The following is a 24,928-nucleotide window of genomic DNA, read 5'->3' as shown; positions in this document are numbered from 1 at the left end:
TGTGTGCTGGTGGTGCTGTCTCTTCCTTTGCTGTTTCCATCCTTTTCTTCATTTCAACCCTCCCTCCACTGGACCCCTGTGCCCGTTAAGGTGCGCTTCTATCTTTCACTCAGCGCTCTCTTCTCATCTCTTCTCCTGTGCGCTGGCTGCATGCTTCCTTGCTTTTTCCGGCCTTGTACTGTGCTTCGCATATACAACCAATACAGGGCGCTGCAGGACCCACACGGTTTCACTTGCTTTGTAAAGTAGGCCCCCAGATTGTGTCAGATATGAGGGGGAGAGAGAAAAAAAACTTTGCTCCCTCATTTCATGCAGTAGCTTGTCTACTTTGTAAAATGGTAGGCCTCGCTGGGCTGCCGTAGTCTTCCTACACATAGTAAGCGTTTAAATTGAGGCGGCGAAAACTAGAAGAAAGAGAGCATTTTTGGTTTGCGTGCAGATTTTGGGCAGGTGGATTGGTGGCAAAACACAAAGTATTTGTCTATGGTGCTTATAAGACGGGGGACAAAAGAAAAAAAATCACATTTGCTTTTGGTTCACTTGCTTGAGAAATACGCTTTTTGGGCCATTTGGGTGAAACAACTTTTGACGTGTTCAAATCAGTAAAAAGACTAATGGCTTTTTTGAGACTACAAAGTCTTTTGAAAGAAAAAACAAACAAACAAAAACCAAGGTATAATTTGTGTGAGTGCCGCAGGGGGGATAAGAAAGAAAGAAAAAATAAATAAAAAGAAATCCGTGACGACGACGTTCGGACGAGCGCTAACGTCGGAAAATGGTCTCGGTGCGAGGATGAGAAAACCCTCAGCAGCGAGGGGGTTAAATCTCAAGCTGCCTTTTATATTTTATTTTCCAATTTAAGAACCCATTGAGACATAGGACGGTGCACTGCCTGTTGCTTTTCATATGGAGATGAGGGTTGCAGCTACTGTAACTGTGCCCGACTGCTTTTATGACATGACGGTATGCAAATTCATCTGCTGCAGTGTGCCCTGGGAAGGATTTGCACTAGTTGTGCGCATAGTTTGGGGGTGCTTCAGGAACAGTCACCCTTCCGCCTTCCCATGTCAACGTGAAGAGATGCAGCCTCCCTGCAGTTTTCTTTTCCCGTCCCCTGCCGAGAGTTCACTTGTCATGGCTCCGGTCAACCTCCTTCACTTGACGGGGGTGTGCCCAAGCAGGGGCCCTCCTGAGCCCTAGTCCAACTCATACTTACCTGGCAGGAGAGATACCATGATCACGAAGGTGGTTCTCCCAGGGCGAGGCTCATCCATTGCACTCCGGGTGTGCTGACCCCTGCGATTTCCCCAAATGCGGGAAACTCGACTGCATAATTTGTGGTAGTGGGGGACTGCGTTCGCGCTTTCCCCTGATCATCTCTGGTAAAAGTCAGATCTTTTTGTGTGCTGCTGGTGCTGTCTCTTCCTTTGCTGTTTCCATCCTTTTCTTCATTTCAACTCTCCCTCCACTGGACCCCTGTGCCCGTTAAGGTACGCTTCTATCTTTCACTCAGCGCTCTCTTCTCATCTCTTCTCCTGTGCGCTGGCTGCATGCTTCCTTGCTTTTTCCGGCCTTGTACTGTGCTTCGCATATACAACCAATACAGGGCGCTGCAGGACCCACACGGTTTCACTTGCTTTGTAAAGTAGGCCCCCAGATTGTGTCAGATATGAGGGGGAGAGACAAAAAAAACTTTGCTCCCTCATTTCATGCAGTAGCTTGTCTACTTTGTAAAATGGTAGGCCTCGCTGGGCTGCCGTAGTCTTCCTACACATAGTAAGCGTTTAAATTGAGGCGGCGAAAACTAGAAGAAAGAGAGCATTTTTGGTTTGCGTGCAGATTTTGGGCAGGTGGATTGGTGGCAAAACACAAAGTATTTGTCTATGGTGCTTATAAGACGGGGGACAAAAGAAAAAAAATCACATTTGCTTTTGGTTCACTTGCTTGAGAAATACGCTTTTTGGGCCATTTGGGTGAAACAACTTTTGACGTGTTCAAATCAGTAAAAAGACTAATGGCTTTTTTGAGACTACAAAGTCTTTTGAAAGAAAAAACAAACAAACAAAAACCAAGGTATAATTTGTGTGAGTGCCGCAGGGGGGATAAGAAAGAAAGAAAAAATAAATAAAAATAAATCCGTGACGACAACGTTCGGACGAGCGCTAACGTCGGAAAATGGTCTCGGTGCGAGGATGAGAAAACCCTCAGCAGCGAGGGGGTTAAATCTCAAGCTGCCTTTTATATTTTATTTTCCAATTTAAGAACCCATTGAGACATAGGACGGTGCACTGCCTGTTGCTTTTCATATGGAGATGAGGGTTGCAGCTACTGTAACTGTGCCCGACTGCTTTTATGACATGACGGTATGCAAATTCATCTGCTGCAGTGTGCCCTGGGAAGGATTTGCACTAGTTGTGCGCATAGTTTGGGGGTGCTTCAGGAACAGTCACCCTTCCGCCTTCCCATGTCAACGTGAAGAGATGCAGCCTCCCTGCAGTTTTCTTTTCCCGTCCCCTGCCGAGAGTTCACTTGTCATGGCTCCGGTCAACCTCCTTCACTTGACGGGGGTGTGCCCAAGCAGGGGCCCTCCTGAGCCCTAGTCCAACTCATACTTACCTGGCAGAGGAGATACCATGATCACGAAGGTGGTTCTCCCAGGGCGAGGCTCATCCATTGCACTCCGGGTGTGCTGACCCCTGCGATTTCCCCAAATGCGGGAAACTCGACTGCATAATTTGTGGTAGTGGGGGACTGCGTTCGCGCTTTCCCCTGATCATCTCTGGTAAAAGTCAGATCTTTTTGTGTGCTGGTGGTGCTGTCTCTTCCTTTGCTGTTTCCATCCTTTTCTTCATTTCAACCCTCCCTCCACTGGACCCCTGTGCCCGTTAAGGTGCGCTTCTATCTTTCACTCAGCGCTCTCTTCTCATCTCTTCTCCTGTGCGCTGGCTGCATGCTTCCTTGCTTTTTCCGGCCTTGTACTGTGCTTCGCATATACAACCAATACAGGGCGCTGCAGGACCCACACGGTTTCACTTGCTTTGTAAAGTAGGCCCCCAGATTGTGTCAGATATGAGGGGGAGAGAGAAAAAAAACTTTGCTCCCTCATTTCATGCAGTAGCTTGTCTACTTTGTAAAATGGTAGGCCTCGCTGGGCTGCCGTAGTCTTCCTACACATAGTAAGCGTTTAAATTGAGGCGGCGAAAACTAGAAGAAAGAGAGCATTTTTGGTTTGCGTGCAGATTTTGGGCAGGTGGATTGGTGGCAAAACACAAAGTATTTGTCTATGGTGCTTATAAGACGGGGGACAAAAGAAAAAAAATCACATTTGCTTTTGGTTCACTTGCTTGAGAAATACGCTTTTTGGGCCATTTGGGTGAAACAACTTTTGACGTGTTCAAATCAGTAAAAAGACTAATGGCTTTTTTGAGACTACAAAGTCTTTTGAAAGAAAAAACAAACAAACAAAAACCAAGGTATAATTTGTGTGAGTGCCGCAGGGGGGATAAGAAAGAAAGAAAAAATAAATAAAAAGAAATCCGTGACGACGACGTTCGGACGAGCGCTAACGTCGGAAAATGGTCTCGGTGCGAGGATGAGAAAACCCTCAGCAGCGAGGGGGTTAAATCTCAAGCTGCCTTTTATATTTTATTTTCCAATTTAAGAACCCATTGAGACATAGGACGGTGCACTGCCTGTTGCTTTTCATATGGAGATGAGGGTTGCAGCTACTGTAACTGTGCCCGACTGCTTTTATGACATGACGGTATGCAAATTCATCTGCTGCAGTGTGCCCTGGGAAGGATTTGCACTAGTTGTGCGCATAGTTTGGGGGTGCTTCAGGAACAGTCACCCTTCCGCCTTCCCATGTCAACGTGAAGAGATGCAGCCTCCCTGCAGTTTTCTTTTCCCGTCCCCTGCCGAGAGTTCACTTGTCATGGCTCCGGTCAACCTCCTTCACTTGACGGGGGTGTGCCCAAGCAGGGGCCCTCCTGAGCCCTAGTCCAACTCATACTTACCTGGCAGGGGAGATACCATGATCACAAAGGTGGTTCTCCCAGGGCGAGGCTCATCCATTGCACTCCGGGTGTGCTGACCCCTGCGATTTCCCCAAATGCGGGAAACTCGACTGCATAATTTGTGGTAGTGGGGGATTGCGTTCGCGCTTTCCCCTGATCATCTCTGGTAAAAGTCAGATCTTTTTGTGTGCTGCTGGTGCTGTCTCTTCCTTTGCTGTTTCCATCCTTTTCTTCATTTCAACCCTCCCTCCACTGGACCCCTGTGCCCGTTAAGGTGCGCTTCTATCTTTCACTCAGCGCTCTCTTCTCATCTCTTCTCCTGTGCGCTGGCTGCATGCTTCCTTGCTTTTTCCGGCCTTGTACTGTGCTTCGCATATACAACCAATACAGGGCGCTGCAGGACCCACACGGTTTCACTTGCTTTGTAAAGTAGGCCCCCAGATTGTGTCAGATATGAGGGGGAGAGACAAAAAAAACTTTGCTCCCTCATTTCATGCAGTAGCTTGTCTACTTTGTAAAATGGTAGGCCTCGCTGGGCTGCCGTAGTCTTCCTACACATAGTAAGCGTTTAAATTGAGGCGGCGAAAACTAGAAGAAAGAGAGCATTTTTGGTTTGCGTGCAGATTTTGGGCAGGTGGATTGGTGGCAAAACACAAAGTATTTGTCTATGGTGCTTATAAGACGGGGGACAAAAGAAAAAAAATCACATTTGCTTTTGGTTCACTTGCTTGAGAAATACGCTTTTTGGGCCATTTGGGTGAAACAACTTTTGACGTGTTCAAATCAGTAAAAAGACTAATGGCTTTTTTGAGACTACAAAGTCTTTTGAAAGAAAAAACAAACAAACAAAAACCAAGGTATAATTTGTGTGAGTGCCGCAGGGGGGATAAGAAAGAAAGAAAAAATAAATAAAAAGAAATCCGTGACGACGACGTTCGGACGAGCGCTAACGTCGGAAAATGGTCTCGGTGCGAGGATGAGAAAACCCTCAGCAGCGAGGGGGTTAAATCTCAAGCTGCCTTTTATATTTTATTTTCCAATTTAAGAACCCATTGAGACATAGGACGGTGCACTGCCTGTTGCTTTTCATATGGAGATGAGGGTTGCAGCTACTGTAACTGTGCCCGACTGCTTTTATGACATGACGGTATGCAAATTCATCTGCTGCAGTGTGCCCTGGGAAGGATTTGCACTAGTTGTGCGCATAGTTTGGGGGTGCTTCAGGAACAGTCACCCTTCCGCCTTCCCATGTCAACGTGAAGAGATGCAGCCTCCCTGCAGTTTTCTTTTCCCGTCCCCTGCCGAGAGTTCACTTGTCATGGCTCCGGTCAACCTCCTTCACTTGACGGGGGTGTGCCCAAGCAGGGGCCCTCCTGAGCCCTAGTCCAACTCATACTTACCTGGCAGGGGAGATACCATGATCACGAAGGTGGTTCTCCCAGGGCGAGGCTCATCCATTGCACTCCCGGTGTGCTGATCCCTGCGATTTCCCCAAATGCGGGAAACTTGACTGCATAATTTGTGGTAGTGGGGGACTGCGTTCGCGCTTTCCCCTGATCATCTCTGGTAAAAGTCAGATCTTTCTGTGTGCTTCTGGTGCTGTCTCTTCCTTTGCTGTTTCCATCCTTTTCTTCATTTCAACCCTCCCTCCACTGGACCCCTGTGCCCGTTAAGGTGCGCTTCTATCTTTCACTCAGCGCTCTCTTCTCATCTCTTCTCCTGTGCGCTGGCTGCATGCTTCCTTGCTTTTTCCGGCCTTGTACTGTGCTTCGCATATACAACCAATACAGGGCGCTGCAGGACCCACACGGTTTCACTTGCTTTGTAAAGTAGGCCCCCAGATTGTGTCAGATATGAGGGGGAGAGAGAAAAAAAACTTTGCTCCCTCATTTCATGCAGTAGCTTGTCTACTTTGTAAAATGGTAGGCCTCGCTGGGCTGCCGTAGTCTTCCTACACATAGTAAGCGTTTAAATTGAGGCGGCGAAAACTAGAAGAAAGAGAGCATTTTTGGTTTGCGTGCAGATTTTGGGCAGGTGGATTGGTGGCAAAACACAAAGTATTTGTCTATGGTGCTTATAAGACGGGGGACAAAAGAAAAAAAATCACATTTGCTTTTGGTTCACTTGCTTGAGAAATACGCTTTTTGGGCCATTTGGGTGAAACAACTTTTGACGTGTTCAAATCAGTAAAAAGACTAATGGCTTTTTTGAGACTACAAAGTCTTTTGAAAGAAAAAACAAACAAACAAAAACCAAGGTATAATTTGTGTGAGTGCCGCAGGGGGGATAAGAAAGAAAGAAAAAATAAATAAAAATAAATCCGTGACGACAACGTTCGGACGAGCGCTAACGTCGGAAAATGGTCTCGGTGCGAGGATGAGAAAACCCTCAGCAGCGAGGGGGTTAAATCTCAAGCTGCCTTTTATATTTTATTTTCCAATTTAAGAACCCATTGAGACATAGGACGGTGCACTGCCTGTTGCTTTTCATATGGAGATGAGGGTTGCAGCTACTGTAACTGTGCCCGACTGCTTTTATGACATGACGGTATGCAAATTCATCTGCTGCAGTGTGCCCTGGGAAGGATTTGCACTAGTTGTGCGCATAGTTTGGGGGTGCTTCAGGAACAGTCACCCTTCCGCCTTCCCATGTCAACGTGAAGAGATGCAGCCTCCCTGCAGTTTTCTTTTCCCGTCCCCTGCCGAGAGTTCACTTGTCATGGCTCCGGTCAACCTCCTTCACTTGACGGGGGTGTGCCCAAGCAGGGGCCCTCCTGAGCCCTAGTCCAACTCATACTTACCTGGCAGGGGAGATACCATGATCACGAAGGTGGTTCTCCCAGGGCGAGGCTCATCCATTGCACTCCGGGTGTGCTGACCCCTGCGATTTCCCCAAATGCGGGAAACTCGACTGCATAATTTGTGGTAGTGGGGGACTGCGTTCGCGCTTTCCCCTGATCATCTCTGGTAAAAGTCAGATCTTTTTGTGTGCTGGTGGTGCTGTCTCTTCCTTTGCTGTTTCCATCCTTTTCTTCATTTCAACCCTCCCTCCACTGGACCCCTGTGCCCGTTAAGGTGCGCTTCTATCTTTCACTCAGCGCTCTCTTCTCATCTCTTCTCCTGTGCGCTGGCTGCATGCTTCCTTGCTTTTTCCGGCCTTGTACTGTGCTTCGCATATACAACCAATACAGGGCGCTGCAGGACCCACACGGTTTCACTTGCTTTGTAAAGTAGGCCCCCAGATTGTGTCAGATATGAGGGGGAGAGAGAAAAAAAACTTTGCTCCCTCATTTCATGCAGTAGCTTGTCTACTTTGTAAAATGGTAGGCCTCGCTGGGCTGCCGTAGTCTTCCTACACATAGTAAGCGTTTAAATTGAGGCGGCGAAAACTAGAAGAAAGAGAGCATTTTTGGTTTGCGTGCAGATTTTGGGCAGGTGGATTGGTGGCAAAACACAAAGTATTTGTCTATGGTGCTTATAAGACGGGGGACAAAAGAAAAAAAATCACATTTGCTTTTGGTTCACTTGCTTGAGAAATACGCTTTTTGGGCCATTTGGGTGAAACAACTTTTGACGTGTTCAAATCAGTAAAAAGACTAATGGCTTTTTTGAGACTACAAAGTCTTTTGAAAGAAAAAACAAACAAACAAAAACCAAGGTATAATTTGTGTGAGTGCCGCAGGGGGGATAAGAAAGAAAGAAAAAATAAATAAAAATAAATCCGTGACGACAACGTTCGGACGAGCGCTAACGTCGGAAAATGGTCTCGGTGCGAGGATGAGAAAACCCTCAGCAGCGAGGGGGTTAAATCTCAAGCTGCCTTTTATATTTTATTTTCCAATTTAAGAACCCATTGAGACATAGGACGGTGCACTGCCTGTTGCTTTTCATATGGAGATGAGGGTTGCAGCTACTGTAACTGTGCCCGACTGCTTTTATGACATGACGGTCTGCAAATTCATCTGCTGCAGTGTGCCCTGGGAAGGATTTGCACTAGTTGTGCGCATAGTTTGGGGGTGCTTCAGGAACAGTCACCCTTCCGCCTTCCCATGTCAACGTGAAGAGATGCAGCCTCCCTGCAGTTTTCTTTTCCCGTCCCCTGCCGAGAGTTCACTTGTCATGGCTCCGGTCAACCTCCTTCACTTGACGGGGGTGTGCCCAAGCAGGGGCCCTCCTGAGCCCTAGTCCAACTCATACTTACCTGGCAGGGGAGATACCATGATCACGAAGGTGGTTCTCCCAGGGCGAGGCTCATCCATTGCACTCCGGGTGTGCTGACCCCTGCGATTTCCCCAAATGCGGGAAACTCGACTGCATAATTTGTGGTAGTGGGGGACTGCGTTCGCGCTTTCCCCTGATCATCTCTGGTAAAAGTCAGATCTTTTTGTGTGCTGGTGGTGCTGTCTCTTCCTTTGCTGTTTCCATCCTTTTCTTCATTTCAACCCTCCCTCCACTGGACCCCTGTGCCCGTTAAGGTGCGCTTCTATCTTTCACTCAGCGCTCTCTTCTCATCTCTTCTCCTGTGCGCTGGCTGCATGCTTCCTTGCTTTTTCCGGCCTTGTACTGTGCTTCGCATATACAACCAATACAGGGCGCTGCAGGACCCACACGGTTTCACTTGCTTTGTAAAGTAGGCCCCCAGATTGTGTCAGATATGAGGGGGAGAGAGAAAAAAAACTTTGCTCCCTCATTTCATGCAGTAGCTTGTCTACTTTGTAAAATGGTAGGCCTCGCTGGGCTGCCGTAGTCTTCCTACACATAGTAAGCGTTTAAATTGAGGCGGCGAAAACTAGAAGAAAGAGAGCATTTTTGGTTTGCGTGCAGATTTTGGGCAGGTGGATTGGTGGCAAAACACAAAGTATTTGTCTATGGTGCTTATAAGACGGGGGACAAAAGAAAAAAAATCACATTTGCTTTTGGTTCACTTGCTTGAGAAATACGCTTTTTGGGCCATTTGGGTGAAACAACTTTTGACGTGTTCAAATCAGTAAAAAGACTAATGGCTTTTTTGAGACTACAAAGTCTTTTGAAAGAAAAAACAAACAAACAAAAACCAAGGTATAATTTGTGTGAGTGCCGCAGGGGGGATAAGAAAGAAAGAAAAAATAAATAAAAAGAAATCCGTGACGACGACGTTCGGACGAGCGCTAACGTCGGAAAATGGTCTCGGTGCGAGGATGAGAAAACCCTCAGCAGCGAGGGGGTTAAATCTCAAGCTGCCTTTTATATTTTATTTTCCAATTTAAGAACCCATTGAGACATAGGACGGTGCACTGCCTGTTGCTTTTCATATGGAGATGAGGGTTGCAGCTACTGTAACTGTGCCCGACTGCTTTTATGACATGACGGTATGCAAATTCATCTGCTGCAGTGTGCCCTGGGAAGGATTTGCACTAGTTGTGCGCATAGTTTGGGGGTGCTTCAGGAACAGTCACCCTTCCGCCTTCCCATGTCAACGTGAAGAGATGCAGCCTCCCTGCAGTTTTCTTTTCCCGTCCCCTGCCGAGAGTTCACTTGTCATGGCTCCGGTCAACCTCCTTCACTTGACGGGGGTGTGCCCAAGCAGGGGCCCTCCTGAGCCCTAGTCCAACTCATACTTACCTGGCAGGGGAGATACCATGATCATGAAGGTGGTTCTCCCAGGGCGAGGCTCATTCATTGCACTCCGGGTGTGCTGACCCCTGCGATTTCCCCAAATGCGGGAAACTCGACTGCATAATTTGTGGTAGTGGGGAACTGCGTTCGCGCTTTCCCCTCATCATCTCTGGTAAAAGTCAGATCTTTTTGTGTGCTGCTGGTGCTGTCTCTTCCTTTGCTGTTTCCATCCTTTTCTTCATTTCAACCCTCCCTCCACTGGACCCCTGTGCCCGTTAAGGTGCGCTTCTATCTTTCACTCAGCGCTCTCTTCTCATCTCTTCTCCTGTGCGCTGGCTGCATGCTTCCTTGCTTTTTCCGGCCTTGTACTGTGCTTCGCATATACAACCAATACAGGGCGCTGCAGGACCCACACGGTTTCACTTGCTTTGTAAAGTAGGCCCCCAGATTGTGTCAGATATGAGGGGGAGAGAGAAAAAAAACTTTGCTCCCTCATTTCATGCAGTAGCTTGTCTACTTTGTAAAATGGTAGGCCTCGCTGGGCTGCCGTAGTCTTCCTACACATAGTAAGCGTTTAAATTGAGGCGGCGAAAACTAGAAGAAAGAGAGCATTTTTGGTTTGCGTGCAGATTTTGGGCAGGTGGATTGGTGGCAAAACACAAAGTATTTGTCTATGGTGCTTATAAGACGGGGGACAAAAGAAAAAAAATCACATTTGCTTTTGGTTCACTTGCTTGAGAAATACGCTTTTTGGGCCATTTGGGTGAAACAACTTTTGACGTGTTCAAATCAGTAAAAAGACTAATGGCTTTTTTGAGACTACAAAGTCTTTTGAAAGAAAAAACAAACAAACAAAAACCAAGGTATAATTTGTGTGAGTGCCGCAGGGGGGATAAGAAAGAAAGAAAAAATAAATAAAAAGAAATCCGTGACGACGACGTTCGGACGAGCGCTAACGTCGGAAAATGGTCTCGCTCGGTGCGAGGATGAGAAAACCCTCAGCAGCGAGGGGGTTAAATCTCAAGCTGCCTTTTATATTTTATTTTCCAATTTAAGAACCCATTGAGACATAGGACGGTGCACTGCCTGTTGCTTTTCATATGGAGATGAGGGTTGCAGCTACTGTAACTGTGCCCGACTGCTTTTATGACATGACGGTATGCAAATTCATCTGCTGCAGTGTGCCCTGGGAAGGATTTGCACTAGTTGTGCGCATAGTTTGGGGGTGCTTCAGGAACAGTCACCCTTCCGCCTTCCCATGTCAACGTGAAGAGATGCAGCCTCCCTGCAGTTTTCTTTTCCCGTCCCCTGCCGAGAGTTCACTTGTCATGGCTCCGGTCAACCTCCTTCACTTGACGGGGGTGTGCCCAAGCAGGGGCCCTCCTGAGCCCTAGTCCAACTCATACTTACCTGGCAGGGGAGATACCATGATCACGAAGGTGGTTCTCCCAGGGCGAGGCTCATCCATTGCACTCCGGGTGTGCTGACCCCTGCGATTTCCCCAAATGCGGGAAACTCGACTGCATAATTTGTGGTAGTGGGGGACTGCGTTCGCGCTTTCCCCTGATCATCTCTGGTAAAAGTCAGATCTTTTTGTGTGCTGGTGGTGCTGTCTCTTCCTTTGCTGTTTCCATCCTTTTCTTCATTTCAACCCTCCCTCCACTGGACCCCTGTGCCCGTTAAGGTGCGCTTCTATCTTTCACTCAGCGCTCTCTTCTCATCTCTTCTCCTGTGCGCTGGCTGCATGCTTCCTTGCTTTTTCCGGCCTTGTACTGTGCTTCGCATATACAACCAATACAGGGCGCTGCAGGACCCACACGGTTTCACTTGCTTTGTAAAGTAGGCCCCCAGATTGTGTCAGATATGAGGGGGAGAGACAAAAAAAACTTTGCTCCCTCATTTCATGCAGTAGCTTGTCTACTTTGTAAAATGGTAGGCCTCGCTGGGCTGCCGTAGTCTTCCTACACATAGTAAGCGTTTAAATTGAGGCGGCGAAAACTAGAAGAAAGAGAGCATTTTTGGTTTGCGTGCAGATTTTGGGCAGGTGGATTGGTGGCAAAACACAAAGTATTTGTCTATGGTGCTTATAAGACGGGGGACAAAAGAAAAAAAATCACATTTGCTTTTGGTTCACTTGCTTGAGAAATACGCTTTTTGGGCCATTTGGGTGAAACAACTTTTGACGTGTTCAAATCAGTAAAAAGACTAATGGCTTTTTTGAGACTACAAAGTCTTTTGAAAGAAAAAACAAACAAACAAAAACCAAGGTATAATTTGTGTGAGTGCCGCAGGGGGGATAAGAAAGAAAGAAAAAATAAATAAAAAGAAATCCGTGACGACGACGTTCGGACGAGCGCTAACGTCGGAAAATGGTCTCGCTCGGTGCGAGGATGAGAAAACCCTCAGCAGCGAGGGGGTTAAATCTCAAGCTGCCTTTTATATTTTATTTTCCAATTTAAGAACCCATTGAGACATAGGACGGTGCACTGCCTGTTGCTTTTCATATGGAGATGAGGGTTGCAGCTACTGTAACTGTGCCCGACTGCTTTTATGACATGACGGTATGCAAATTCATCTGCTGCAGTGTGCCCTGGGAAGGATTTGCACTAGTTGTGCGCATAGTTTGGGGGTGCTTCAGGAACAGTCACCCTTCCGCCTTCCCATGTCAACGTGAAGAGATGCAGCCTCCCTGCAGTTTTCTTTTCCCGTCCCCTGCCGAGAGTTCACTTGTCATGGCTCCGGTCAACCTCCTTCACTTGACGGGGGTGTGCCCAAGCAGGGGCCCTCCTGAGCCCTAGTCCAACTCATACTTACCTGGCAGGGGAGATACCATGATCATGAAGGTGGTTCTCCCAGGGCGAGGCTCATTCATTGCACTCCGGGTGTGCTGACCCTTGCGATTTCCCCAAATGCGGGAAACTCGACTGCATAATTTGTGGTAGTGGGGGACTGCGTTCGCGCTTTCCCCTCATCATCTCTGGTAAAAGTCAGATCTTTTTGTGTGCTGCTGGTGCTGTCTCTTCCTTTGCTGTTTCCATCCTTTTCTTCATTTCAACCCTCCCTCCACTGGACCCCTGTGCCCGTTAAGGTGCGCTTCTATCTTTCACTCAGCGCTCTCTTCTCATCTCTTCTCCTGTGCGCTGGCTGCATGCTTCCTTGCTTTTTCCGGCCTTGTACTGTGCTTCGCATATACAACCAATACAGGGCGCTGCAGGACCCACACGGTTTCACTTGCTTTGTAAAGTAGGCCCCCAGATTGTGTCAGATATGAGGGGGAGAGAGAAAAAAAACTTTGCTCCCTCATTTCATGCAGTAGCTTGTCTACTTTGTAAAATGGTAGGCCTCGCTGGGCTGCCGTAGTCTTCCTACACATAGTAAGCGTTTAAATTGAGGCGGCGAAAACTAGAAGAAAGAGAGCATTTTTGGTTTGCGTGCAGATTTTGGGCAGGTGGATTGGTGGCAAAACACAAAGTATTTGTCTATGGTGCTTATAAGACGGGGGACAAAAGAAAAAAAATCACATTTGCTTTTGGTTCACTTGCTTGAGAAATACGCTTTTTGGGCCATTTGGGTGAAACAACTTTTGACGTGTTCAAATCAGTAAAAAGACTAATGGCTTTTTTGAGACTACAAAGTCTTTTGAAAGAAAAAACAAACAAACAAAAACCAAGGTATAATTTGTGTGAGTGCCGCAGGGGGGATAAGAAAGAAAGAAAAAATAAATAAAAAGAAATCCGTGACGACGACGTTCGGACGAGCGCTAACGTCGGAAAATGGTCTAGCTCGGTGCGAGGATGAGAAAACCCTCAGCAGCGAGGGGGTTAAATCTCAAGCTGCCTTTTATATTTTATTTTCCAATTTAAGAACCCATTGAGACATAGGACGGTGCACTGCCTGTTGCTTTTCATATGGAGATGAGGGTTGCAGCTACTGTAACTGTGCCCGACTGCTTTTATGACATGACGGTATGCAAATTCATCTGCTGCAGTGTGCCCTGGGAAGGATTTGCACTAGTTGTGCGCATAGTTTGGGGGTGCTTCAGGAACAGTCACCCTTCCGCCTTCCCATGTCAACGTGAAGAGATGCAGCCTCCCTGCAGTTTTCTTTTCCCGTCCCCTGCCGAGAGTTCACTTGTCATGGCTCCGGTCAACCTCCTTCACTTGACGGGGGTGTGCCCAAGCAGGGGCCCTCCTGAGCCCTAGTCCAACTCATACTTACCTGGCAGGGGAGATACCATGATCACGAAGGTGGTTCTCCCAGGGCGAGGCTCATCCATTGCACTCCGGGTGTGCTGACCCCTGCGATTTCCCCAAATGCGGGAAACTCGACTGCATAATTTGTGGTAGTGGGGGACTGCGTTCGCGCTTTCCCCTGATCATCTCTGGTAAAAGTCAGATCTTTTTGTGTGCTGCTGGTGCTGTCTCTTCCTTTGCTGTTTCCATCCTTTTCTTCATTTCAACTCTCCCTCCACTGGACCCCTGTGCCCGTTAAGGTACGCTTCTATCTTTCACTCAGCGCTCTCTTCTCATCTCTTCTCCTGTGCGCTGGCTGCATGCTTCCTTGCTTTTTCCGGCCTTGTACTGTGCTTCGCATATACAACCAATACAGGGCGCTGCAGGACCCACACGGTTTCACTTGCTTTGTAAAGTAGGCCCCCAGATTGTGTCAGATATGAGGGGGAGAGACAAAAAAAACTTTGCTCCCTCATTTCATGCAGTAGCTTGTCTACTTTGTAAAATGGTAGGCCTCGCTGGGCTGCCGTAGTCTTCCTACACATAGTAAGCGTTTAAATTGAGGCGGCGAAAACTAGAAGAAAGAGAGCATTTTTGGTTTGCGTGCAGATTTTGGGCAGGTGGATTGGTGGCAAAACACAAAGTATTTGTCTATGGTGCTTATAAGACGGGGGACAAAAGAAAAAAAATCACATTTGCTTTTGGTTCACTTGCTTGAGAAATACGCTTTTTGGGCCATTTGGGTGAAACAACTTTTGACGTGTTCAAATCAGTAAAAAGACTAATGGCTTTTTTGAGACTACAAAGTCTTTTGAAAGAAAAAACAAACAAACAAAAACCAAGGTATAATTTGTGTGAGTGCCGCAGGGGGGATAAGAAAGAAAGAAAAAATAAATAAAAATAAATCCGTGACGACAACGTTCGGACGAGCGCTAACGTCGGAAAATGGTCTCGGTGCGAGGATGAGAAAACCCTCAGCAGCGAGGGGGTTAAATCTCAAGCTGCCTTTTATATTTTATTTTCCAATTTAAGAACCCATTGAGACATAGGACGGTGCACTGCCTGTTGCTTTTCATATGGAGATGAGGGTTGCAGCTACTGTAACTGTGCCCGACTGCTTTTATGACATGACGGTATGCAAATTCATCTGCTGCAGTGTGCCCTGGGAAGGATTTGCACTAGTTGTGCGCATAGTTTGGGGGTGCTTCAGGAACAGTCACCCTTCCGCCTTCCCATGTCAACGTGAAGAGATGCAGCCTCCCTGCAGTTTTCTTTTCCCGTCCCCTGCCGAGAGTTCACTTGTCATGGCTCCGGTCAACCTCCTTCACTTGACGGGGGTGTGCCCAAGCAGGGGCCCTCCTGAGCCCTAGTCCAACTCATACTTACCTGGCAGAGGAGATACCATGATCACGAAGGTGGTTCTCCCAGGGCGAGGCTCATCCATTGCACTCCGGGTGTGCTGACCCCTGCGATTTCCCCAAATGCGGGAAACTCGACTGCATAATTTGTGGTAGTGGGGGACTGCGTTCGCGCTTTCCCCTGATCATCTCTGGTAAAAGTCAGATCTTTTTGTGTGCTGGTGGTGCTGTCTCTTCCTTTGCTGTTTCCATCCTTTTCTTCATTTCAACCCTCCCTCCACTGGACCCCTGTGCCCGTTAAGGTGCGCTTCTATCTTTCACTCAGCGCTCTCTTCTCATCTCTTCTCCTGTGCGCTGGCTGCATGCTTCCTTGCTTTTTCCGGCCTTGTACTGTGCTTCGCATATACAACCAATACAGGGCGCTGCAGGACCCACACGGTTTCACTTGCTTTGTAAAGTAGGCCCCCAGATTGTGTCAGATATGAGGGGGAGAGAGAAAAAAAACTTTGCTCCCTCATTTCATGCAGTAGCTTGTCTACTTTGTAAAATGGTAGGCCTCGCTGGGCTGCCGTAGTCTTCCTACACATAGTAAGCGTTTAAATTGAGGCGGCGAAAACTAGAAGAAAGAGAGCATTTTTGGTTTGCGTGCAGATTTTGGGCAGGTGGATTGGTGGCAAAACACAAAGTATTTGTCTATGGTGCTTATAAGACGGGGGACAAAAGAAAAAAAATCACATTTGCTTTTGGTTCACTTGCTTGAGAAATACGCTTTTTGGGCCATTTGGGTGAAACAACTTTTGACGTGTTCAAATCAGTAAAAAGACTAATGGCTTTTTTGAGACTACAAAGTCTTTTGAAAGAAAAAACAAACAAACAAAAACCAAGGTATAATTTGTGTGAGTGCCGCAGGGGGGATAAGAAAGAAAGAAAAAATAAATAAAAAGAAATCCGTGACGACGACGTTCGGACGAGCGCTAACGTCGGAAAATGGTCTCGGTGCGAGGATGAGAAAACCCTCAGCAGCGAGGGGGTTAAATCTCAAGCTGCCTTTTATATTTTATTTTCCAATTTAAGAACCCATTGAGACATAGGACGGTGCACTGCCTGTTGCTTTTCATATGGAGATGAGGGTTGCAGCTACTGTAACTGTGCCCGACTGCTTTTATGACATGACGGTATGCAAATTCATCTGCTGCAGTGTGCCCTGGGAAGGATTTGCACTAGTTGTGCGCATAGTTTGGGGGTGCTTCAGGAACAGTCACCCTTCCGCCTTCCCATGTCAACGTGAAGAGATGCAGCCTCCCTGCAGTTTTCTTTTCCCGTCCCCTGCCGAGAGTTCACTTGTCATGGCTCCGGTCAACCTCCTTCACTTGACGGGGGTGTGCCCAAGCAGGGGCCCTCCTGAGCCCTAGTCCAACTCATACTTACCTGGCAGGGGAGATACCATGATCACGAAGGTGGTTCTCCCAGGGCGAGGCTCATCCATTGCACTCCGGGTGTGCTGACCCCTGCGATTTCCCCAAATGCGGGAAACTCGACTGCATAATTTGTGGTAGTGGGGGACTGCGTTCGCGCTTTCCCCTGATCATCTCTGGTAAAAGTCAGATCTTTTTGTGTGCTGCTGGTGCTGTCTCTTCCTTTGCTGTTTCCATCCTTTTCTTCATTTCAACCCTCCCTCCACTGGACCCCTGTGCCCGTTAAGGTGCGCTTCTATCTTTCACTCAGCGCTCTCTTCTCATCTCTTCTCCTGTGCGCTGGCTGCATGCTTCCTTGCTTTTTCCGGCCTTGTACTGTGCTTCGCATATACAACCAATACAGGGCGCTGCAGGACCCACACGGTTTCACTTGCTTTGTAAAGTAGGCCCCCAGATTGTGTCAGATATGAGGGGGAGAGACAAAAAAAACTTTGCTCCCTCATTTCATGCAGTAGCTTGTCTACTTTGTAAAATGGTAGGCCTCGCTGGGCTGCCGTAGTCTTCCTACACATAGTAAGCGTTTAAATTGAGGCGGCGAAAACTAGAAGAAAGAGAGCATTTTTGGTTTGCGTGCAGATTTTGGGCAGGTGGATTGGTGGCAAAACACAAAGTATTTGTCTATGGTGCTTATAAGACGGGGGACAAAAGAAAAAAAATCACATTTGCTTTTGGTTCACTTGCTTGAGAAATACGCTTTTTGGGCCATTTGGGTGAAACAACTTTTGACGTGTTCAAATCAGTAAAAAGACTAATGGCTTTTTTGAGACTACAAAGTCTTTTGAAAGAAAAAACAAACAAACAAAAACCAAGGTATAATTTGTGTGAGTGCCGCAGGGGGGATAAGAAAGAAAGAAAAAATAAATAAAAAGAAATCCGTGACGACGACGTTCGGACGAGCGCTAACGTCGGAAAATGGTCTCGGTGCGAGGATGAGAAAACCCTCAGCAGCGAGGGGGTTAAATCTCAAGCTGCCTTTTATATTTTATTTTCCAATTTAAGAACCCATTGAGACATAGGACGGTGCACTGCCTGTTGCTTTTCATATGGAGATGAGGGTTGCAGCTACTGTAACTGTGCCCGACTGCTTTTATGACATGACGGTATGCAAATTCATCTGCTGCAGTGTGCCCTGGGAAGGATTTGCACTAGTTGTGCGCATAGTTTGGGGGTGCTTCAGGAACAGTCACCCTTCCGCCTTCCCATGTCAACGTGAAGAGATGCAGCCTCCCTGCAGTTTTCTTTTCCCGTCCCCTGCCGAGAGTTCACTTGTCATGGCTCCGGTCAACCTCCTTCACTTGACGGGGGTGTGCCCAAGCAGGGGCCCTCCTGAGCCCTAGTCCAACTCATACTTACCTGGCAGGGGAGATACCATGATCACGAAGGTGGTTCTCCCAGGGCGAGGCTCATCCATTGCACTCCCGGTGTGCTGACCCTTGCGATTTCTCCAAATGCGGGAAACTTGACTGCATAATTTGTGGTAGTGGGGGACTGCGTTCGCGCTTTCCCCTGATCATCTCTGGTAAAAGTCAGATCTTTCTGTGTGCTTCTGGTGCTGTCTCTTCCTTTGCTGTTTCCATCCTTTTCTTCATTTCAACCCTCCCTCCACTGGACCCCTGTGCCCGTTAAGGTGCGCTTCTATCTTTCACTCAGCGCTCTCTTCTCATCTCTTCTCCTGTGCGCTGGCTGCATGCTTCCTTGCTTTTTCCGGCCTTGTACTGTGCTTCGCATATACAACCAATACAGGGCGCTGCAGGACCCACACGGTTTCACTTGCTTTGTAAAGTAGGCCCCCAGATTGTGTCAGATATGAGGGGGAGAGAGAAAAAAAACTTTGCTCCCTCATTTCATGCAGTAGCTTGTCTACTTTGTAAAATGGTAGGCCTCGCTGGGCTGCCGTAGTCTTCCTACACATAGTAAGCGTTTAAATTGAGGCGGCGAAAACTAGAAGAAAGAGAGCATTTTTGGTTTGCGTGCAGATTTTGGGCAGGTGGATTGGTGGCAAAACACAAAGTATTTGTCTATGGTGCTTATAAGACGGGGGACAAAAGAAAAAAAATCACATTTGCTTTTGGTTCACTTGCTTGAGAAATACGCTTTTTGGGCCATTTGGGTGAAACAACTTTTGACGTGTTCAAATCAGTAAAAAGACTAATGGCTTTTTTGAGACTACAAAGTCTTTTGAAAGAAAAAACAAACAAACAAAAACCAAGGTATAATTTGTGTGAGTGCCGCAGGGGGGATAAGAAAGAAAGAAAAAATAAATAAAAAGAAATCCGTGACGACGACGTTCGGACGAGCGCTAACGTCGGAAAATGGTCTCGGTGCGAGGATGAGAAAACCCTCAGCAGCGAGGGGGTTAAATCTCAAGCTGCCTTTTATATTTTATTTTCCAATTTAAGTACCCATTGAGACATAGGACGGTGCACTGCCTGTTGCTTTTCATATGGAGATGAGGGTTGCAGCTACTGTAACTGTGCCCGACTGCTTTTATGACATGACGGTATGCAAATTCATCTGCTGCAGTGTGCCCTGGGAAGGATTTGCACTAGTTGTGCGCATAGTTTGGGGGTGCTTCAGGAACAGTCACCCTTCCGCCTTCCCATGTCAACGTGAAGAGATGCAGCCTCCCTGCAGTTTTCTTTTCCCGTCCCCTGCCGAGAGTTCACTTGTCATGGCTCCGGTCAACCTCCTTCACTTGACGGGGGTGTGCCCAAGCAGGGGCCCTCCTGAGCCCTAGTCCAACTCATACTTACTTGGCAGGGGAGATACCATGATCATGAAGGTGGTTCTCCCAGGGCGAGGCTCATTCATTGCACTCCGGGTGTGCTGACCCCTGCGATTTCCCCAAATGCGGGAAACTCGACTGCATAATTTGTGGTAGTGGGGGACTGCGTTCGCGCTTTCCCCTGATCATCTCTGGTAAAAGTCAGATCTTTTTGTGTGCTGCTGGTGCTGTCTCTTCCTTTGCTGTTTCCATCCTTTTCTTCATTTCAACTCTCCCTCCACTGGACCCCTGTGCCCGTTAAGGTGCGCTTCTATCTTTCACTCAGCGCTCTCTTCTCATCTCTTCTCCTGTGCGCTGGCTGCATGCTTCCTTGCTTTTTCCGGCCTTGTACTGTGCTTCGCATATACAACCAATACAGGGCGCTGCAGGACCCACACGGTTTCACTTGCTTTGTAAAGTAGGCCCCCAGATTGTGTCAGATATGAGGGGGAGAGAGAAAAAAAACTTTGCTCCCTCATTTCATGCAGTAGCTTGTCTACTTTGTAAAATGGTAGGCCTCGCTGGGCTGCCGTAGTCTTCCTACACATAGTAAGCGTTTAAATTGAGGCGGCGAAAACTAGAAGAAAGAGAGCATTTTTGGTTTGCGTGCAGATTTTGGGCAGGTGGATTGGTGGCAAAACACAAAGTATTTGTCTATGGTGCTTATAAGACGGGGGACAAAAGAAAAAAAATCACATTTGCTTTTGGTTCACTTGCTTGAGAAATACGCTTTTTGGGCCATTTGGGTGAAACAACTTTTGACGTGTTCAAATCAGTAAAAAGACTAATGGCTTTTTTGAGACTACAAAGTCTTTTGAAAGAAAAAACAAACAAACAAAAACCAAGGTATAATTTGTGTGAGTGCCGCAGGAGGGATAAGAAAGAAAGAAAAAATAAATAAAAATAAATCCGTGACGACAACGTTCGGACGAGCGCTAACGTCGGAAAATGGTCTCGGTGCGAGGATGAGAAAACCCTCAGCAGCGAGGGGGTTAAATCTCAAGCTGCCTTTTATATTTTATTTTCCAATTTAAGAACCCATTGAGACATAGGACGGTGCACTGCCTGTTGCTTTTCATATGGAGATGAGGGTTGCAGCTACTGTAACTGTGCCCGACTGCTTTTATGACATGACGGTATGCAAATTCATCTGCTGCAGTGTGCCCTGGGAAGGATTTGCACTAGTTGTGCGCATAGTTTGGGGGTGCTTCAGGAACAGTCACCCTTCCGCCTTCCCATGTCAACGTGAAGAGATGCAGCCTCCCTGCAGTTTTCTTTTCCCGTCCCCTGCCGAGAGTTCACTTGTCATGGCTCCGGTCAACCTCCTTCACTTGACGGGGGTGTGCCCAAGCAGGGGCCCTCCTGAGCCCTAGTCCAACTCATACTTACCTGGCAGGGGAGATACCATGATCACGAAGGTGGTTCTCCCAGGGCGAGGCTCATCCATTGCACTCCGGGTGTGCTGACCCCTGCGATTTCCCCAAATGCGGGAAACTCGACTGCATAATTTGTGGTAGTGGGGGACTGCGTTCGCGCTTTCCCCTGATCATCTCTGGTAAAAGTCAGATCTTTTTGTGTGCTGGTGGTGCTGTCTCTTCCTTTGCTGTTTCCATCCTTTTCTTCATTTCAACCCTCCCTCCACTGGACCCCTGTGCCCGTTAAGGTGCGCTTCTATCTTTCACTCAGCGCTCTCTTCTCATCTCTTCTCCTGTGCGCTGGCTGCATGCTTCCTTGCTTTTTCCGGCCTTGTACTGTGCTTCGCATATACAACCAATACAGGGCGCTGCAGGACCCACACGGTTTCACTTGCTTTGTAAAGTAGGCCCCCAGATTGTGTCAGATATGAGGGGGAGAGAGAAAAAAAACTTTGCTCCCTCATTTCATGCAGTAGCTTGTCTACTTTGTAAAATGGTAGGCCTCGCTGGGCTGCCGTAGTCTTCCTACACATAGTAAGCGTTTAAATTGAGGCGGCGAAAACTAGAAGAAAGAGAGCATTTTTGGTTTGCGTGCAGATTTTGGGCAGGTGGATTGGTGGCAAAACACAAAGTATTTGTCTATGGTGCTTATAAGACGGGGGACAAAAGAAAAAAAATCACATTTGCTTTTGGTTCACTTGCTTGAGAAATACGCTTTTTGGGCCATTTGGGTGAAACAACTTTTGACGTGTTCAAATCAGTAAAAAGACTAATGGCTTTTTTGAGACTACAAAGTCTTTTGAAAGAAAAAACAAACAAACAAAAACCAAGGTATAATTTGTGTGAGTGCCGCAGGGGGGATAAGAAAGAAAGAAAAAATAAATAAAAATAAATCCGTGACGACAACGTTCGGACGAGCGCTAACGTCGGAAAATGGTCTCGGTGCGAGGATGAGAAAACCCTCAGCAGCGAGGGGGTTAAATCTCAAGCTGCCTTTTATATTTTATTTTCCAATTTAAGAACCCATTGAGACATAGGACGGTGCACTGCCTGTTGCTTTTCATATGGAGATGAGGGTTGCAGCTACTGTAACTGTGCCCGACTGCTTTTATGACATGACGGTATGCAAATTCATCTGCTGCAGTGTGCCCTGGGAAGGATTTGCACTAGTTGTGCGCATAGTTTGGGGGTGCTTCAGGAACAGTCACCCTTCCGCCTTCCCATGTCAACGTGAAGAGATGCAGCCTCCCTGCAGTTTTCTTTTCCCGTCCCCTGCCGAGAGTTCACTTGTCATGGCTCCGGTCAACCTCCTTCACTTGACGGGGGTGTGCCCAAGCAGGGGCCCTCCTGAGCCCTAGTCCAACTCATACTTACCTGGCAGAGGAGATACCATGATCACGAAGGTGGTTCTCCCAGGGCGAGGCTCATCCATTGCACTCCGGGTGTGCTGACCCCTGCGATTTCCCCAAATGCGGGAAACTCGACTGCATAATTTGTGGTAGTGGGAGACTGCGTTCGCGCTTTCCCCTGATCATCTCTGGTAAAAGTCAGATCTTTTTGTGTGCTGGTGGTGCTGTCTCTTCCTTTGCTGTTTCCATCCTTTTCTTCATTTCAACCCTCCCTCCACTGGACCCCTGTGCCCGTTAAGGTGCGCTTCTATCTTTCACTCAGCGCTCTCTTCTCATCTCTTCTCCTGTGCGCTGGCTGCATGCTTCCTTGCTTTTTCCGGCCTTGTACTGTGCTTCGCATATACAACCAATACAGGGCGCTGCAGGACCCACACGGTTTCACTTGCTTTGTAAAGTAGGCCCCCAGATTGTGTCAGATATGAGGGGGAGAGAGAAAAAAAACTTTGCTCCCTCATTTCATGCAGTAGCTTGTCTACTTTGTAAAATGGTAGGCCTCGCTGGGCTGCCGTAGTCTTCCTACACATAGTAAGCGTTTAAATTGAGGCGGCGAAAACTAGAAGAAAGAGAGCATTTTTGGTTTGCGTGCAGATTTTGGGCAGGTGGATTGGTGGCAAAACACAAAGTATTTGTCTATGGTGCTTATAAGACGGGGGACAAAAGAAAAAAAATCACATTTGCTTTTGGTTCACTTGCTTGAGAAATACGCTTTTTGGGCCATTTGGGTGAAACAACTTTTGACGTGTTCAAATCAGTAAAAAGACTAATGGCTTTTTTGAGACTACAAAGTCTTTTGAAAGAAAAAACAAACAAACAAAAACCAAGGTATAATTTGTGTGAGTGCCGCAGGGGGGATAAGAAAGAAAGAAAAAATAAATAAAAAGAAATCCGTGACGACGACGTTCGGACGAGCGCTAACGTCGGAAAATGGTCTCGGTGCGAGGATGAGAAAACCCTCAGCAGCGAGGGGGTTAAATCTCAAGCTGCCTTTTATATTTTATTTTCCAATTTAAGAACCCATTGAGACATAGGACGGTGCACTGCCTGTTGCTTTTCATATGGAGATGAGGGTTGCAGCTACTGTAACTGTGCCCGACTGCTTTTATGACATGACGGTATGCAAATTCATCTGCTGCAGTGTGCCCTGGGAAGGATTTGCACTAGTTGTGCGCATAGTTTGGGGGTGCTTCAGGAACAGTCACCCTTCCGCCTTCCCATGTCAACGTGAAGAGATGCAGCCTCCCTGCAGTTTTCTTTTCCCGTCCCCTGCCGAGAGTTCACTTGTCATGGCTCCGGTCAACCTCCTTCACTTGACGGGGGTGTGCCCAAGCAGGGGCCCTCCTGAGCCCTAGTCCAACTCATACTTACCTGGCAGGGGAGATACCATGATCACGAAGGTGGTTCTCCCAGGGCGAGGCTCATCCATTGCACTCCGGGTGTGCTGACCCCTGCGATTTCCCCAAATGCGGGAAACTCGACTGCATAATTTGTGGTAGTGGGGGACTGCGTTCGCGCTTTCCCCTGATCATCTCTGGTAAAAGTCAGATCTTTTTGTGTGCTGCTGGTGCTGTCTCTTCCTTTGCTGTTTCCATCCTTTTCTTCATTTCAACCCTCCCTCCACTGGACCCCTGTGCCCGTTAAGGTGCGCTTCTATCTTTCACTCAGCGCTCTCTTCTCATCTCTTCTCCTGTGCGCTGGCTGCATGCTTCCTTGCTTTTTCCGGCCTTGTACTGTGCTTCGCATATACAACCAATACAGGGCGCTGCAGGACCCACACGGTTTCACTTGCTTTGTAAAGTAGGCCCCCAGATTGTGTCAGATATGAGGGGGAGAGACAAAAAAAACTTTGCTCCCTCATTTCATGCAGTAGCTTGTCTACTTTGTAAAATGGTAGGCCTCGCTGGGCTGCCGTAGTCTTCCTACACATAGTAAGCGTTTAAATTGAGGCGGCGAAAACTAGAAGAAAGAGAGCATTTTTGGTTTGCGTGCAGATTTTGGGCAGGTGGATTGGTGGCAAAACACAAAGTATTTGTCTATGGTGCTTATAAGACGGGGGACAAAAGAAAAAAAATCACATTTGCTTTTGGTTCACTTGCTTGAGAAATACGCTTTTTGGGCCATTTGGGTGAAACAACTTTTGACGTGTTCAAATCAGTAAAAAGACTAATGGCTTTTTTGAGACTACAAAGTCTTTTGAAAGAAAAAACAAACAAACAAAAACCAAGGTATAATTTGTGTGAGTGCCGCAGGGGGGATAAGAAAGAAAGAAAAAATAAATAAAAAGAAATCCGTGACGACGACGTTCGGACGAGCGCTAACGTCGGAAAATGGTCTCGGTGCGAGGATGAGAAAACCCTCAGCAGCGAGGGGGTTAAATCTCAAGCTGCCTTTTATATTTTATTTTCCAATTTAAGAACCCATTGAGACATAGGACGGTGCACTGCCTGTTGCTTTTCATATGGAGATGAGGGTTGCAGCTACTGTAACTGTGCCCGACTGCTTTTATGACATGACGGTATGCAAATTCATCTGCTGCAGTGTGCCCTGGGAAGGATTTGCACTAGTTGTGCGCATAGTTTGGGGGTGCTTCAGGAACAGTCACCCTTCCGCCTTCCCATGTCAACGTGAAGAGATGCAGCCTCCCTGCAGTTTTCTTTTCCCGTCCCCT

At 47.5% G+C, this 24,928-nt stretch overlaps 17 non-coding genes across 17 annotated transcripts; all 17 read left to right on the top strand.

Moving 5' to 3' along the window:
- Positions 1-1,208: 1,208 nt before the first annotated feature.
- On the top strand, positions 1,209-1,372 carry LOC134958470 (U1 spliceosomal RNA). The gene has a single exon (XR_010187014.1). It is a non-coding gene; the product is annotated as a U1 spliceosomal RNA (small nuclear RNA).
- Positions 1,373-2,608: 1,236 nt separating this feature from the next.
- Positions 2,609-2,772, top strand: LOC134957807 (U1 spliceosomal RNA). The gene has a single exon (XR_010186751.1). It is a non-coding gene; the product is annotated as a U1 spliceosomal RNA (small nuclear RNA).
- A 1,236-nt stretch (positions 2,773-4,008) lies between these two features.
- LOC134957794 (U1 spliceosomal RNA) lies at positions 4,009-4,172 on the top strand. Its single transcript, XR_010186749.1, has one exon. It is a non-coding gene; the product is annotated as a U1 spliceosomal RNA (small nuclear RNA).
- A 1,236-nt stretch (positions 4,173-5,408) lies between these two features.
- On the top strand, positions 5,409-5,572 carry LOC134959139 (U1 spliceosomal RNA). The gene has a single exon (XR_010187220.1). It is a non-coding gene; the product is annotated as a U1 spliceosomal RNA (small nuclear RNA).
- Positions 5,573-6,808: 1,236 nt separating this feature from the next.
- Positions 6,809-6,972, top strand: LOC134956972 (U1 spliceosomal RNA). Its single transcript, XR_010186348.1, has one exon. It is a non-coding gene; the product is annotated as a U1 spliceosomal RNA (small nuclear RNA).
- Positions 6,973-8,208: 1,236 nt separating this feature from the next.
- LOC134956966 (U1 spliceosomal RNA) lies at positions 8,209-8,372 on the top strand. The gene has a single exon (XR_010186345.1). It is a non-coding gene; the product is annotated as a U1 spliceosomal RNA (small nuclear RNA).
- Positions 8,373-9,608: 1,236 nt separating this feature from the next.
- LOC134958392 (U1 spliceosomal RNA) lies at positions 9,609-9,772 on the top strand. The gene has a single exon (XR_010186987.1). It is a non-coding gene; the product is annotated as a U1 spliceosomal RNA (small nuclear RNA).
- A 1,240-nt stretch (positions 9,773-11,012) lies between these two features.
- Positions 11,013-11,176, top strand: LOC134956956 (U1 spliceosomal RNA). Its single transcript, XR_010186336.1, has one exon. It is a non-coding gene; the product is annotated as a U1 spliceosomal RNA (small nuclear RNA).
- A 1,240-nt stretch (positions 11,177-12,416) lies between these two features.
- Positions 12,417-12,580, top strand: LOC134958304 (U1 spliceosomal RNA). Its single transcript, XR_010186940.1, has one exon. It is a non-coding gene; the product is annotated as a U1 spliceosomal RNA (small nuclear RNA).
- Positions 12,581-13,820: 1,240 nt separating this feature from the next.
- Positions 13,821-13,984, top strand: LOC134956950 (U1 spliceosomal RNA). Its single transcript, XR_010186330.1, has one exon. It is a non-coding gene; the product is annotated as a U1 spliceosomal RNA (small nuclear RNA).
- A 1,236-nt stretch (positions 13,985-15,220) lies between these two features.
- LOC134957800 (U1 spliceosomal RNA) lies at positions 15,221-15,384 on the top strand. The gene has a single exon (XR_010186750.1). It is a non-coding gene; the product is annotated as a U1 spliceosomal RNA (small nuclear RNA).
- Positions 15,385-16,620: 1,236 nt separating this feature from the next.
- On the top strand, positions 16,621-16,784 carry LOC134956934 (U1 spliceosomal RNA). Its single transcript, XR_010186313.1, has one exon. It is a non-coding gene; the product is annotated as a U1 spliceosomal RNA (small nuclear RNA).
- Positions 16,785-18,020: 1,236 nt separating this feature from the next.
- On the top strand, positions 18,021-18,184 carry LOC134959305 (U1 spliceosomal RNA). The gene has a single exon (XR_010187359.1). It is a non-coding gene; the product is annotated as a U1 spliceosomal RNA (small nuclear RNA).
- A 1,236-nt stretch (positions 18,185-19,420) lies between these two features.
- LOC134958327 (U1 spliceosomal RNA) lies at positions 19,421-19,584 on the top strand. Its single transcript, XR_010186960.1, has one exon. It is a non-coding gene; the product is annotated as a U1 spliceosomal RNA (small nuclear RNA).
- Positions 19,585-20,820: 1,236 nt separating this feature from the next.
- On the top strand, positions 20,821-20,984 carry LOC134956926 (U1 spliceosomal RNA). Its single transcript, XR_010186304.1, has one exon. It is a non-coding gene; the product is annotated as a U1 spliceosomal RNA (small nuclear RNA).
- A 1,236-nt stretch (positions 20,985-22,220) lies between these two features.
- Positions 22,221-22,384, top strand: LOC134958752 (U1 spliceosomal RNA). Its single transcript, XR_010187106.1, has one exon. It is a non-coding gene; the product is annotated as a U1 spliceosomal RNA (small nuclear RNA).
- A 1,236-nt stretch (positions 22,385-23,620) lies between these two features.
- LOC134956919 (U1 spliceosomal RNA) lies at positions 23,621-23,784 on the top strand. Its single transcript, XR_010186296.1, has one exon. It is a non-coding gene; the product is annotated as a U1 spliceosomal RNA (small nuclear RNA).
- The last annotated feature ends 1,144 nt before the right edge of the window (positions 23,785-24,928 follow it).

This window comes from Pseudophryne corroboree, chromosome 1 (genome assembly GCF_028390025.1).
Source record: "Pseudophryne corroboree isolate aPseCor3 chromosome 1, aPseCor3.hap2, whole genome shotgun sequence".
Taxonomy (NCBI): Eukaryota; Metazoa; Chordata; class Amphibia; order Anura; family Myobatrachidae; genus Pseudophryne; species Pseudophryne corroboree.
The sequence above is the reverse complement of the archived record's forward strand: the minus strand, read 5'-3'. Positions and strand labels throughout refer to the sequence as shown.